Genomic DNA, 13455 nt, shown 5'->3' with positions numbered 1-13455 from the left:
ATTCAAAAACCTAGTATATTTGTAGCACCGAAAACAGTGAGTTTATCAAAACTGCAGCACCCAGTAAAGTAAGCAATACATCACTAGAATGAGGGTCTTTTCCCCTTGACCATGCTCCTCTCAGATGGACTAACAAATAGAGGTTCTTGTTAAGCTTGCCATGCTAAAAAATATTGCAACTCTTCCCACAAAAAATATGCCCGTATACATCTGTCAAGAGAACAATAAAGCAGTTATGATTGCAGAAGGCGTCAACAAAATAAATGCCTTTTTGTTGTTTTTTTTTAATAAAACGTAATAAAGCAAAAATAAAACTGTACACATTTGTTTTTGTCATAATCAAACTGACCTGCAGAATAATGTGAATATGTCACTGATATCTCAGGGTTAATGCTATGAGAAATCCAAAATGGTGTCTCATATTTGGGGGCCTATTTTATTATTTTACTTTAACACCTTAGCAGTTGTTGGTTAATGCTTTGTAAATCCCTAAATTAGGGCTCAAGCATGCTATCATAGAATCATAGAATGGTAGAGTTGGAAAGGACCTCCTGGGTCATCTGGTCCAGCCCCCTGCTCAAAGCAGGATTCACTAAATCATTCCAGTCAGATGTCTGTCCAGCCTCTGTTTGAAGACTTCCATTGAAGGAGAACTCACCACTTCTCATGGCAGCTTGTTCCACTCTTTGATCACCCTAACTGTCAAAAAGTTTTTTCTAATTTCTAATCTGTGTCTCCTCCCATTCAGTTTCATCAAATTTCTTCTAGTCTTTCCTTGTGCAAATGAGAATAAAGATGATCTTTCTACAATGTGACAGCCCATGACATATTTGTAGACCGCTATTAAGTCTCGTCTCAGTCTTCTATTTTGCAAATGTAAGGGGAATGAACTAAATAGGCATGTCTCCTCCGTGAAGGGTCCGGAACCATGGGGGCTGTCACCTATATTGCGGGGTAGAAAGCTTGAGACTCTAGACTGTACTCTGTGTTTGAGAAAAGGGGGCGTGGCTAAGCGGACAGAGCTGCAGCACGCAAGTGACCAGACAGTTTGGGTGGGAACTTCAAGTGCATGGGAACCCTGTGTGGTAAAATCAGCTGAGAGGTGTCTGGGCAGAGCCGAGCCTGGGACGGCAGAGAGCTTTGACTGGAGACCGTTGACTGAGTACCGCTCAGACACCGCTGTCCCAGTCGATATCACTGCCCTCGTTGAGACCGCTGACACAGCAGACAACGCTGCCACAGCCACCCCTGCTGACAGTACTGACTGTGAGAGACAAGGTCTGTGAACAGGACTTAGGTGTATGTCGATTAGGCACAGCGAACCAGGCTGCCCATTGTAAACTGTTTGGGCAGTTGTCAGTGGAGTTTTAGTCTTCCAATTAGAAATCGTCCAGACCTGAATAAGTAAGATGTTTCTTTATTTGTCATGCCGGCATGGAGAGAGAATGACAGCCACACTAGCTGTGGGCTGCCTCAATACAGATTCTTAGAGTTTAAGTAGAAGTGCCGAAAGGGCACTCAAAACTAGTACGTTTGCAAAAATAGTTCAGACAATATGCTTAGCTGTTAGCAATCCTTATCTACGCTACCAGAGAAGTAAAGGTATGACTTTTTATTTTGTATGTTAGATAAGGAAAGCAAACTAAGCATTACACCCATGTATTACATCAGCTGAACAGAGTTATAGTCTAAGCATAATAATAGCATATATATGCAATCGTGTGTGTGTGTGTGTGTGTATATATATATATATACATATATACTCTCACACATATATGGACATAAAAGGAACTTTATTACAATTATTATAGCAGCAGTGCTGCAAATCTCCGTAGTGTTGGGACACTCACCGATGAGGATAAGGATGTATCCCTCTACATTATCTCATCTGCTGGACCCAAGACCTGTAACAGGATCCCGAGGATTCGCCGTCATCATCAGGACCACAGGAGGACACCACCAACGTCAAAAGATACTACATCATTTACCTCAGGATTGTGACAGACCCCCACTGTGACGCAGTCTAGGCAGCACCAGTCACTCAGTGACTGGCGCCTGAGTGATAAGTTATATTTTATTGTATTGTCGGCTTTACTTGTATTATTGTATTGTCAGCTTTTGCTGTATTAGGGAATATTATCCCTCTGTTTTCTTTATTTGTGGAGTTTCTACTGTATAATAAACCCCTTTCACCCTTTGTCTGTTTACAGTCTGTTACTGCATCCTACATGCCTGCATTCTCCCCACACAAATGTTCCCAAATCCTATAACTGTTCCTCATAAGACAGGGTTTGCAAACCGGTCACCATTCTGGTCGCTCTTCTCTTAACTTACTCCAGTTTGTTGATGTCTTTTTTAAAATGTGGTGCCCAAAACTGGGCACAGGACTATCATAGTGTGACAGTCTTTAGTAAGGGAGAGGGGTCTTAAACTGTCCCTGGAACTGAAAACATATCTATCCCTGTCCCGGGGTTACTCTTGAAGTTGGAGAGATCTGGGTCTCTGACCTTAATATGCTCCTCTTAAACCCTGATCTGCTCCCTCCCCCACCCCCTTGAGACATGAGACAGTAAAGTAAGATAAACAAAACAGAAAACCTCTATCATATAAAAACAGTCGGGAGGATAGGGAGGAGGATAGGAGGAGGATAGGAACAGGGAGGAAGGATAGGAGGAGGATAGGAACAGGGAGGAATAAGCTAAATAGGAATAGGGACCAGGAGATAAATCCTCATGTACAACAGTAAACAGCAAATCACTACTATTACAACTCCACTCCATCTTCTTAGCTTTAGCACTGAGCACAGGAAGACAAATCTTTCACTGTTAAGGACTAAATGCCCAGAGCCAGTATATATGGAGGGAGAAAATGATAAGCAGTTGCAGCTTAGAAAAAAACAGCTGCTGTATGGTCTTAGCCAGCATGGAAAGAGTCCTTAAGCCTCTCAGCACTGAAGAAAAAGAAATCCGTTTAAAATAGAACATGAATCACATCATTTCTAAAGAGGACTGTGATTCATAACCTGATGTGACCTTTTAACTCCAGGTCTTTCAGAAGGGCGTGACACATTTGTGACATGTACACAGTATTCTTTAAACTTAGCACTACATATTGGCCAGTGAAATAGCATATTTATTAAAAATTTTGCCATTTTCCCTCAGCAAAATTAATTCCATACTAATTTCTGGACTGCTCAAACAGTAAGTGTTTGACTTTTTTCCTCAATTTGTTGTATATTTCCTAAAAGCACAAAACATATTAAACCTTTTACTATTACCATGAAGTACAATGTGTCATTAAAAAACAGTATTAGAATCATCTTAATAGGAACCTATCACCAGGTATTCCCAATATTAACTGTATTCTCAACACTTGTGATGTCTTTAATAGCTGTCATGCAACTCCTTAACAAGATCACCATTCCCCCTCAAACCTAAGACAATGTGACTGAGCTCGGTACCTTCTCTGTCCCCACAATCACTGGCTCTCCAGCATGGAGTGATGTGGCTCACATCTCCAAAGCCATCCACTGTCTGCTCAATGCTCATTCCTGTACAGGAGGGAATCAGATATGCATAGGCACAAAAGGCTGTGTGAATGACGTCAGCCACATCGGCCAAGCCAGAAAAAATCCAAATACAGACAGAGGAGTGGCTGAGAACGATCCAGAGACACCCATTGAATCAATCGGCGGCAATTAGCGTATGGAGAGGAACAATTATAAAAAAACATTTTCTTAGGCAGGCGGCAAAGCTGTGATCTTGTGAAGAGGTTGCAGAGGTGCCATTAAAGACAGCACAGCACTGTGGATACAATTTACAGTATATAGGAAAAACCTGGTAATAGTTTCTCTTTAAGAAGTAAAAGCATTCAAAATGTATTGCCATTACAGTGACACGCGCCAGATTTGAACATGGGACTGAATTTTGTAGTCCCAAAAATACAGTATCATTAAGAGGTTAATTTTCTAGTGTTTATAAAAAAAAATCTTTGTATTTTTATAAAAAACATTATATAAAGAACAAAAGGGATGGCACTCACCGTTCTGAAGTAATGAATTTATTGTAGGATAAAAAGCATAGGCTCGGGAGAGATGTCTGAACTGTGGACAACGGCCGTTTCACGCCAACTGTGCTTCAACGGGTCCTGGAGTCAGGCAACAGGAAAGTTGAACTTAATACACTCGCAGGTGTGAACACACTTCCCAGTTATTACCGACACTCACTCCCACTTAACAGAGTGAAGAGAAAAAAAAATGTGACAGACAAGTGATACAATTAAAATACAATTACTGGATACAGAAAAACACCAAAACACTGTGAATAACGTTATACTTTTTACAAAAGAACGTTATGTTTATCACAAAAAAACAGACATATCAATCTTTTCATTTAGACCTAGTGGTCCTGTGGCATTAGTACATAGAATCCTTCTGGCTTCGCTTTGTAAGAGAAGACTGCGGAGGTTCCCCCCCTGTTGCGGTAAAAAAACTCTCTATTCCTGCAAAACGCATAGATTCCGCATTATCCCCATGCACTTATTTAATGTGATCATTTAAACAGGGAACTCCTTTTCCAGTGGCTATGGAATAAAAATGCTCTCTGAATCGGACGTACAAAGTACGGATGGTTTTTCCTATATAAAAAAGCCACAAGGGCAAAAATTGACATAAACGACAAATGACATTTTGCATGACCGCGTATGGCCAATCTGGGGGTTTTCCCTCATCCTGTACCCCAATGTATACTTCCCGTACTAGGAAAACACCCATCCTATTAGAATAAAAACACTACACATTATCTTCTTTGGATAATTTTGGCCACAGCGGACAGTTTATTAATAAATTACATAAACATTTACAATAAGTATTAAATGCACAATCTTATATGACCTGAGGGGAGGGTTCTTGGAGCCCCAAAAATTCTGGCTAAATATTTGGAAAAAACACAAGAACTTAAAAACTTCACGTTACCCTCAGCCGTAAACCACCAGCTCGAGGGCACCAAAAATCAGATTCAGGGAAGTCCAACCACCAAAAGCTCTCGGGTAAAACCCCGTCCAGAGCCGTAACCAAAAGCCAGATCCACCGAAACAATTTTAAACTGTCCAGAAATTTAACTCCCAATTCCTTTTTGCTGATTCAGCGTTAACTCCAAGAACCCCACCCCCGCCAATTCTGCCACTGTGACGAAACAACCTCCATTTGAACCACCGCTAATATGCCTTCACCATGCTTCCAGCTCAACCTCGACCAACCCCCATGTGATTAAAACGGGGAGGGTGGGTGGGTCTTCTTCTGCTGTCCTTCCGGCCGAAGTGAAGGGTTCCCGCACGTTCTTGACCCTTTATAACGCCCCACCCCCAGCTCTCCTCCCCTATCCCTGAACCACCAATCCCATCCTTCCCCACCTGATTTTAAAACAAAATAAAAAACCCCTTCATGTCCCCAGTGCAGTCATGTGGGACTCCACGTTACCCTCAGCCGTAAACCACCAGCTCGAGGGCACCAAAAATCCCATTCCGGGAAGTCCAACCACCAAAAGCTCCCGTATAAAACCCCGTCCAGAGCCATAACCAAAATCCAGATCCATCGAAACAATTTTAAACTGTCCAGAATTTTAACTTCCAATTCCTTTTCGCTGATTCAGTGTTAACTCCAAGAACCCCACCCCCCGCCAACCACGCACAGCCCTGACCACCTCAGGCTCGTGAGTGCCCCAACACCACCAGTGCTCTTTCGATTCCACCTTGTATCGCCAATGCCCATAAATCAATTCTGAACTCGTTCAAATGAACCCCATCATCCCTCCAAAAATTACCAACCCCCAATTCCAATTCAAAATGCCGTACGCAGATACCCCCATTTCTGGAAACAAAACTGGATACGGCCCTGTTCAACTTCACCCTGGCCCTGTTAATCCCTTTTAACGATCGGGCCGCCCTCCATTTCTGTCTGGGAACAATATCAGACCAAACCATGATCACCCCAGGAAACGATGCCCACAACCTCAAAAAATCAAAGCGAATGTCCCTAATCAACTCCCTGACAGGTTTGATGCCCAAGTCATTTCCTCCCAGATGTACAACCAAAATGTCGGGAGCCTTATCCAAACGAGCAAATCTAGAAAATTCCGACAAAGTCCTGCTCCAGACCATCCCTTGAAGTCCCAACCATCGAATGACAGCTCAATCCCTCCAAAAACCCAATTGCCTACCATCCGGCCTCACATCCGCCCGAGGCGCCCCTCAATACACAAACGAGTGTCTGAAAATCCAGGCCAAGTACGGATCCCGACGTGAAATACATAATCCCCAAACCGTTCACCCCAGCCCCATCAATGCCACACATATGTCAAGTATCGATCGTAATTCCAGCGGCCGATACGCTTGATCTCGACCGCCCCAAACCACAACTATGTGCTTTCAGAGGCAGCATCAATCCTAAAAGAATGAGCCAGGAGGGAGACCCAACTCCCTCAAACCTTTCTTAAGAACCGCAATAAACTGAAAACGAGACAAAAAACGCGCCACCCTCGTGGCACAGTAAGGGCTCGACCCGACCACAAGCTCCAATATGACTCCAAACACTTTTCCGGGCACATCACAGCCCCTTCCACTCTCCCCAATACTACTTGCTTACCCCTTCCCAGCTGATCAGTTTTAGAACGCCGAATCCAAAAAACAATCCCCCCATTCCAGAATTCACAATCCTCCGCCAGCAAACCTCCAGCCCTGTCTCTACTACGCAACACTATTTCGCCTATCCGCATAGCCCCAAAAAACACTAAAGAAAAAGCCAATTTGAACAATGCCACCTCAAACGGAGAACTACAAATCCTTTCCAGAACTCTCCCCAACCCTTCCAGCGTGCTAAACGAAATAGGTCCGTGTGCCAGTTCCCAGAAGCGCTCCCACTGCAAACGAGACAAAGCATCCGCTATAGAGTTTTGCACGCCCGGCACATGCACCGCAGTAATCCAAGCGTTCAATTCCAGGCACCGTACCACCAATTCCCTCACCAACTTAATCACCGGGGGAGAAGAAGCGGACAAAGTGTCAATCACCGACACCATGCTCATGTTATCACAATGAAACCTAACTCTCCTATTCTCAAACATCTCACCCCAAATCCATACTGCCACCAAAATGGGGCACAATTCCAGCAAAACCAGGTTTTTCGTCAAGCTTCTCTGATGCCACCGATCGGGCCACTCCACAATGCGCCACCGACCCCTACAATAGGCCCCATAACCGACCCCACCTGCCGCGTCCATATAAATCTCACAATCAAAATTGTTCAAAAATTCCAGTTGAATCAAAGATCTACCATTGTAATTTTCCAAAAATCGCTGCCACACCGCCAGATCCTCCCTGTGTTCCCTAGTCACCCGAATGAAGTGATGTGCCAATCGCACCCCAGCCGTTGCGCCGGACAACCTACGGCAAAAAATTTGGCCCATGGGCATTATCCTGCATGCGAAATTCAATCGGCCTAGCAACGACTGCAACTCTTTCAATATCACCTTCCTTAAATCTCCTAACCCTGAGAACCTCCTGCTTCAACAAGGACAATTTATCCTCCAGTAGCTGACACTCCATTCTTTACGAATCAATCAGTATGCCCAGAAAACTGAAAACCGTACAGGGGCCTTCGGTTTTTTCTCTCGCCAGCGGCACCCCAAAAGTCTCTGCAACCCATTCCATGGCGGCCAAGATATTCCTACATAAAACCGACTCCGGTGGCCCTATAAACAAAAAATCATCCAAGTAATGAATGACAGATGGAGCACCGGAGAAATCCCTAACCACCCATTCCAAAAAGGAACTGCACGTTTCAAACAAAGAACACGAGATTGTGCAACCCATCGGCAAACACCTATCCAAGAAATACCCCCCTTTCCAAAAACATCCCAACAACGGAATGCTATCCGGGTGCACCGGCAGCAATCTAAAGGCCGACTCGATGTCGGTTTTTGCCAACAAAGCCCCTGTGCCGTATTTCCAAACCCATTGTACTGCCGTGTCAAAAGATGTGTATACTACCGAACACAACTCCTGAGCAATACCATTGTTGACCGACTTTGGGTAAGATAGATGCTGTATTAACCTAAATTTATTAGGCTCCTTCTTTGGCACCACCCCCAATGGGGAAACAATCACCCCTTCAACTGGTAACGACGCAAACGGCCCCGCCATCCTACCCAACTCAACCTTTTTACGCAATTTTGCACTAACCACTTCTGAGTGCAGATCAGCTGACCTAAAATTTTTAATAGAAAAAGGTACTACGTGGCTGGGAGGGGGTATCCTAAAACCCTCTGCGAAACACGTTGGATCACCCTGGCCTTATCTTGATCTGGGTATCTACTTAGAAAGGGGGCATCTTTTGAAGCCTCACCGGCGTCTCCCCCTTGACCGGCACCCACTGCTGGCTTTCCTAAAACATTTTGAGGCCCCGTGTGAGCCACCGTTGCAATGGGAGCACACGTGTTTGAATTTACAGGTGTTGCCATATTTGCACTGCCCCTCATTGAATTGCCAGCACGTTTCTGATTTTTCTTCTCCTCCTTGAGCACCCTGACCTCTGGTTCCGAGCCCCCCCTGCTGGTTGCCACTACCTCCGCTCCCGTGAAAGGACTGCCCGTACCTGACTGGCGCCATCACTTTCAACCAGAGCCCAATGTCCTTTTGATCCCACCTAATCTCCGGCCTCACCGCCTTCCTCTGCCTAAACTGTTCGTCATAGCGCAGCCACGCCTGCCCCCCATAAGTACGGTGCGCCTCGCAAATCGCATCGAGGTAACAAAACAGACCCGAACAGTTTTTGGGAGCCTTTTCCCCTATCACACTTGCCAATATCGCAAATGCTTGAAACCAGTTCACAAATGTCTGCGGAATCAGCCGCCACCTCCATTTTTTCTCCTCCTCTTTTTTACTATCGTCTTTCTTCCCCCTATCCAAACTAAACTTTTCCAGGGGTAGAGGAGAGAAAATCTCCACGTACTCATCCCGCCAAATCTTCTCCTTCACCTCCTTTTTTTAACTGCGCTCCCAAAGGTCCTTCAAAGCACACGTACACTTCCCCTCTTGCCCTGTCGTCCAATTTTACCGAATCTCCCTTATCCTTCTCAGTCTGAACAGATACCGATACCCCTCCTATAGGCCCGATCTCTCCCACTGGCCTCAATGCCTCCCTGACCGAAGGTGGACCGACCCCCACACCTGGAAGCCAAGCCCCCACGCGTGACGTCTCAGTCTCGCTCACGGCCCCCCCATTCTTTTTAAAACTTGGGACAAACTACACAACACCTCCCGCAAGCCTGGCGTCTCCGCCCCAATTACTCCGCCTATCTCCCTTCCATCAAACCCTGACCTCTGACTTACCCAGCTCCTTGTGCTATAGCCCCTGTGGGCGACAAACAAGACATAGACTCATACTCACATGGCTGCGCGGGTGCTGTGTCCCTGCCAGCCGGACGTCCCGAATCCTGCTGCCGTTCGCTGTCATCCTCTGAATCTTCAGTGCCACTCCGCTGGCCCGCGCCCCTGGCCTTCTCGTCACTGGGGGGCCGGAGCTCCTGCAGCACCCCTCACCAATGACCTCCTCCTTGATCTCGACCGCGCTTGCCCAGTAGACCCAAGCCGATTAGCCCGGTCCGCTCCATGCCCCCATGACCTGCCAGGCAGCTCCTCTTCTCTGCCCGCCACTCTTGCTGCCTGCAGATTGGTGCTTGGGCCCGGCAGCATAGGGTCATGCTGCTGCTGCCAGCCCGCTGCAACTCTCCCCCATGTTCTCCTCTCTGCCGGCCCTCCGCTAGGGCCGCCGCCAGGTGACTGCTGCGATGGCGCGCCCGAGGGCCACGTAGGTAGCGGTGCCAGCCATCTCACCCGGCCTGCGAGCCTGCATCGCCGCTGCTCCCGCTCTCTCACGGGAGGCCGCCTGCCTCCCTGCTGCGCCGCGGGCCCCAGGTGCCGCACTCCTCGATGTTGTAGGCCGCACTTCCGGTGCAGCCTCAGCCGCCGCCTCTCCCCACCGACCTTCGCCCGCCAGCCGGCTGTGTGGATTCCTGCCGGGCGGCGCAGGGCAAGATGAAGTTGCGCCGCTGCCGCCAGCCACCGCAGGGTCCCCGGAGGGGCTCCTTGGCCTGCGCCGGCTTCGCGTCACTACCTCCGGCGAGAGCCTCTCCGGTGGCCTGGTCCTCCTCCTGCCCGCGCTCTCCCTGGTCCCGGCATCGCCTAGCAGGGAGGAGAGCTGCTCCTCCAGCCATCCTCCCCTCCTGGAATGGGCGACGTCACGCAGCCTGTCAAGCAGCGCGTCAACGGACGTCATGGAAAAGACTGCTCTGATTCTGTCTGTCTTCACTTTCTGTCCTTCTGTCTTCTCCTGCTGTCCTTCCGGCCAAAGTGAGAAAGTTCCCGCACATTCTTGACCCTATTTAACGCCCCACCCCCAGCTCTCCTCCCCTATCCCTGAACCACCAATCCCATCCTTCCCCACCTGATTTTAAAACAAAATAAAAATAACCCTTCATGTCCACAGCGCAGTCATGTAGGGCTTACATAGGAGCTGCGCCTATTCCTGCCCCGTCTTGAAATAAAGTTCCGAATCTCATGATGAATAGCTCCAATTTTGAGGAGTTCGCCTGTTAGTCTAAAAGGACAGAATGGACAATTTTTGCATTTGTAATTGCCTACAGGACTATTTGAACGAAGCCAATTCTCACCCCCACTAACTAGTGATTGTGAACTAGTGATTGTGAACCAATAAATCTTTCAGATTATTACTGCGGCGACTAGCATATAAAGGGCCCCTTTTTACGAATTCTATTAAATCTTTATCTTTCTCAAGTAAATGCCAATTTTTCCTAATCACAGTTCTGATATAATTATCCATTGGACTATATGTGAAGCAAAAAGTGAACCGTTTTTCTTTGTTTTTTTTTAATAGAATTAATTTGAGAAGGATTCTGATTTTCAATGCGTGTCATTGCAGTATCAAGTACTGAACCAGGAAAGCCTCTTTCCGTGAACCATTTACGCAGCTCATATGCTTGGTTATAGAAACCCCCTTTTGTTCTTCTTTATATAATGTGGCTATGCATGTTTTACTTTGGATTGAGCACCCGCTCTATGGGCAGTTGGCGTGCAGCCCAGGTGTGTGAAATTGTACCGCACTATAGTGCATATGAATGTGGCAGCAACAGTGCTGAATTGTTTTCTTGTTTTGATTTTTATTAAAAAACTGTTCTGTTTTTACAGATGGTTAATACGATGTACAAAACAAAATAATATTGTGGTACCATGTTAGCCTGAAAAAACGATGTAAATACTTATGTCCCAAAAAAAATTGAGAAAAGTATTCAAGAAGTGATACCTTTATTGGTTAACCAGATAAATTATATTTGCAAGCTTTCAGGGCTCAAAAAGCCCCTTCATCAGGCTGTTTGCAAGTGAATTACTGAGACAACATTTAAATAGGAATCACACATGGACATGATGATGCTTGCTAGAGATAGGCCAAGGAAATTAAATTAAGCTTTTTTTGTTATACATGCAGATGAGGTGGAAGTGTTCTTTTAGAGATCTGAAGACCTTCTTGTGGAGGTGTGAACTGTGTCCATGCAGGGCTGCCACTAGGAATTTTGGGGCCCCATACTAGCAAAATTTTCGGGGTCCCCTTGAGAGACCGCCTGTTAAGAACGGCAGAACGCACTAAATAAAAATAATATTAAAGTGCGTACGCCACTCGGGGTCCACCGTGCAGTAGGTGTTACACCGCTGCTGAGTAATGGCAGATGAGCAATATCGCGATATAATGCGCACGGGTTCAACTTCACCGAAGTGCGCAGAGCGGGCTCTGTTCACACACAGAGGCGCCGCAGCAAAAACATACAAAAAGGCTGAGCCTGTTAGAGTCACAGGCCTCATGTAAATGCACACATGGTATAAGGTCACAGGAGCAGGAATTAAAACAGAAGGGCTGCATCTGTCTAGACCTACCGTGTGTGCGGCGTCGCTACTGCGAACACCAAGAAGGGCTGCAACTGCAGCACGGCCGCTGAATGACACAGCTACAAAGCCGGCGCTATGTCGGATGCTAGCACAGAGGTGCGGTGTGCACAGTGGCCTAAGGCTTGCCACAGACTGGCGCAGACTACTGAACTAATTCCCTAACCACATGCGTAATATCAAAGGGAAGGGGTTTCATAATAAGTCAGTCACCAGAATCATACATCCATCACCATTCACACATAGCAGTATAGTCTGTACTAGCGCATGGCGGAACAGCCATGCGTGCTTTTTATAGCAGCCGGGACCTTCCGGAAGCTTCCAGATCTCCGAGATGGACCAATGAGATCTGGAGCAGGACCTGAGTACATGACTCCCGATCTCCAATGGGAAACCATCTCATGAGCATGCTCAGTAGGAGGACAGAGGGACTTAGCCCCTGGAGAGATCTGCTGCAAGGCAATCTCCTCTGCGGTAGATAAAGAGCAAGAGACCGCAGAATGTAAGGGTCTGGATTCCTGCAGAGCAGACGCAGGAACCTGACTCCTAACACTGCCCAGGCTCCACCCCTCGAACTGTCCACAGTTCCACCGCTCTCCCTTGGAAAAACTCTACTTCTCACCAATCACACATTAACAGTTCCCATCTCCAGATCACACACATAGCCAGCAGCTCTTGTTTTGGCCAAAAGACTTTTTAAATCTGCCACCATGACAAGGTAGACTCTTTTGGCCAGCCCCTACTCTACTCTAACCTATTAAACATTTGTTAAAATATCCAATACAATTTAGGAATACTTTTTATTTATTGCTCACATTTTTAAAATGATCAATAATATCACATCCAAAGGGACAAATACCACCACACCATGACCAGACACCATATTACCACCACATGGTGACCAATAATACCACATACAAGGAGCAAATACAGCCACACCATGAATAGACCACATATTACCACCACAGTGACAGAATAATAGCACATACAAGCAACAAATACCACCACACCATGTCCAGAACACATATTACCACCACATGGTGATTGAATACTGTAATACTGATCATTAATAAAAAAACATAATTCTATCACTATAAGTGTCATTATACATGGGAGATCTGTACTTAGTATGCAGTATCTGTGTACAGGTAATAGAGTGACCACCACTGACATTATACACAGGAACTCTGTATATAGTCCATCTCTGTGCCACCTATATACCACCACCAGAGTCACCCTACTTCAATCCAGACTGCCTCGAGATCTTACAAAGAGAAACCGCCCCCTATCAGGGCCTGGGCAAAGTTCTCATCTTTGGAGACGTCAATGCAAGAACAGGGAGAGAAAATGACTTCCTGACCATGGATGGGAACATCTACATATTTGGAGCAGAGAATGACGGCAAAGACTCAGTACTCACAGGAGAGAAACAGCTATGACAGTACA

Source organism: Dendrobates tinctorius, unplaced genomic scaffold (assembly GCF_039654945.1).
Source record: "Dendrobates tinctorius isolate UK_male_01 unplaced genomic scaffold, ASM3965494v1 ptg000036l, whole genome shotgun sequence".
NCBI lineage: Eukaryota > Metazoa > Chordata > Amphibia > Anura > Dendrobatidae > Dendrobates > Dendrobates tinctorius.
The sequence above is the reverse complement of the archived record's forward strand: the minus strand, read 5'-3'. Positions refer to the sequence as shown.